Consider the following 3,199-nt stretch of genomic DNA (forward strand, 5'->3'; position numbering starts at 1 on the left):
TCATAAACCTCTAACTGGATTGATCAGGAGCAAAAGAAAGAAACAAATGGCCAGTGTCAGGAATGAGAGGTATAACCACTATAGATTCTATAGTTATTAAAACAACAGAAAGAATATTACGAGCAACTTATAATAAATTGGACAATTCAGATGAACACAAATTCTTTGGAAGGTCCAAATTATTTTAGTTCACTCAAGAAGAAATAGAAAACCTAAATAGCTCTACTTATGAAAGAAATTGAATCTCACAAAGACTACTCTAGACCTAGATTACTTTAGTGGTAAACGCAACCACATATTCAAGAAAGACATAATACCGATTCTACATAACCTCTTTCAGGAAATTAAAGAGGAAAGAATATTTTCCCCTCCATCAATGAGGCCTACATTGCCTTGATCCCAAAACCAAACGAAGACACTGGAAGAAGGGAAAATTCGATACCTATCCCTCATAAATCTCAACACAAAAATTCTTAACAAAATTTTAGTAAATTAAATCCAACAAGTTCTATAAAGAGGATAATACATCTTAACCAAATAGGGTTTATCCCAAGAATGCAAAGTAGGTTTAACATTTGAAAGTCAACTAATGTAATTTGCCATATTAATACAGGAGGAAAACCGTGTGATTAATAGATGCAGAAAGTGCATTTGACAATTCAACGCTAATTTGTGACAAAAGCTCTAAGCAAATTTTTTGGTCTCATATTCAACTCTGCCTCTCCCATTAAGCTGAAGGTATGGCCAATAACATGACTTAAATTTAAGTATCTCAAAAAATAAATGAGTGAATGAATTATAACATGCGAATTAGAATCTAAAAGGAATTTCCTCGGTTTCATAAACCACATCTACAACAACAACAAAAAAACCCAGCAAACATCATGGTGAATGTCTTCCTAATAGGTCCAATGTAAAGATGTCCACTGTCATTATTTCTGAACATTTTACTGGAGGTTCTAGCCAGTGCAATAGGACAGAAAAAAGGCAGGAGAGAGGAAGGCTTACAACTATATTCAGAGACAACTTGTGGAAAATCTGGTAGTGTCTATCGGGATGAATATGTGAGTTTAGCATGGCTGTAGGATACAAAATTAATATAAAAAAAACACATGTAGGGCGCCTGGGTGGCTCAGTTGGTTAAGCGACTGCCTTCGGCTCAGGTCATGATCCTGGAGTCCCGGGATCGAGTCCCGCATCAGGCTCCCTGCTCGGCGGGGAGTCTGCTTCTCCCTCTGACCCTGCCCCTTCTCATGCTCTATCTCATTCTCTCTCTCAAATAAATAAATAAAAAATCTTTAAAAAAAAAAAAAAAACACACACAAAAAAAACACATGTATTTCTTTTTTTTTTTTAAGTTTAACATTTTAATTGGAAACAGTTCATATGGCCCATCCAGTGGAAGCTCAGATAAGCAAAGTGCAATATACAGAATGAAATATCACACAGAAGTGTCTGTATAATGGAATATTATGCAGCCATCAAAAGGAATGAAATCTTGCCATTTGCAACAACGTGGATGGAACTGGAGGGTATTATGCTGAGTGAAATAAGTCAATCAGAGAAAGACATGTATCATGATCTCACTGATATGAGGAATTCTTAATCTCAGGAAACAGGGTTGCTGGAGTGGTGGGGGTGGGAGGGATGGGGTGGCTGGGTGATAGACATTGGGGAGGGTATGTGCTATGGTGAGCGCTGTGAATTGTGCAAGACTGTTGAATCATAGACTTGTACCTCTGAAACAATATTATATGTTAAAAAAAAAAAAAGATAGCAGGAAGGGAAAAATGAAGAGGGGGAAATCGGAGGAGGAGACGAACCATGAGAGACGATGGACTCTAAGAAACAAACTGAGGGTTCTAGAGGGCAGGGGGGTGGGAGGATGGGTTAGCCTGGTGATGGGTATTAAAGAGGGCACGTATTGAATGGAGCAGTGGGTGTTATGCACAAACAATGAATCATGGAACACTACATCAAAAACTAAAGATGTATGGTGGTTAACATAACACAATAAAAAAAAAGTCTGTATAAATCAACATGAAAAGATATCTTAGATATTTGAAAGAGAAAAAGCAAATTACAAAATAAGTACAGTGAGTCCATTGTCAAACATTTTTCTAAACTATGTAGTATTTTTGCAAATATTGTTTTTGTAATATAAAAACAATAAAATTAATGATAATGTTCAAAACATATTCACTAAATCACTTAATCACATCTATTTCTATATACTTACTTTGCACAATCAGAAATCAATATTAAGAAACATTGCATTTTATGATAATGTCAGAAATTATCAAAATCTTAGGAATAAATTTGACAAGAGATGTGAAAGACCTATACATTAAAACAAAACATTTTTTTTTTTTAAAGATTTTATTTATTTGACAGAGACACAGCGAGAGAGGGGACACAAGCAGGGGGAGTGGGAGAGGGAGAAGCAAGCTCTCCACTGAGCAGGGAGCCTGATGCGGGACTCGATCCCAGGACCCTGGGATCATGACCTGAGCCAAAGGCAGACGCTTAACAACTGAGCCACCCAGGCGCCCCTAAAACATAAAACATTTCTGAGAGCAGTTAAGGGAGACCTAAATGGGACGTACATAGTGTTCGTGGATTGGAAACAATTTTCTTAAGATGTCAATTTCTTCCAATTTGATCTATAGATTTAATGCAATGCAATTTGAAAGCCCAAATAGGATTTTTTTTTTTGGCAGAAGTTTGTGGAAAATGTGGTTTTGAAATGTATATTTAACTTCAAAGGACCTACAATAGCCAAAACAACTTTGAAAAAGAACAAATTTGGAGGGACTACGTACATACCTTCAAGACTCACTATACAGTTACAGTGTTAGGAATGGTATGGTATTGGTGTAAGGATAGACAAATCAGTGGAACTATACAGAGTCCAGAAACAGAACTACATACATATAATCACGTGGTTTTCGACAAAAGTGGAAAGGCAATTCAGTGTGGGGAAAGATAATCTTCTCAACAAATTGTCTTGGAACAATTGGATATGTTAAAAAAAATCTGCAACCCTTCCTCACATCATATATCAGATTTAATTCATGATAGATCATAGGCCTAAATGTACAACTCCCAGAAGAAAACGGGACAAAATCATAGTGTTTGTACTTGGTACAAATTTCTTACACTTGACACAAGTATGAACTATAAAAGAAAAAGTCTATGT

This window comes from Phoca vitulina, unplaced genomic scaffold (genome assembly GCF_004348235.1).
Source record: "Phoca vitulina isolate PV1807 unplaced genomic scaffold, GSC_HSeal_1.0 scaffold16, whole genome shotgun sequence".
NCBI lineage: Eukaryota > Metazoa > Chordata > Mammalia > Carnivora > Phocidae > Phoca > Phoca vitulina.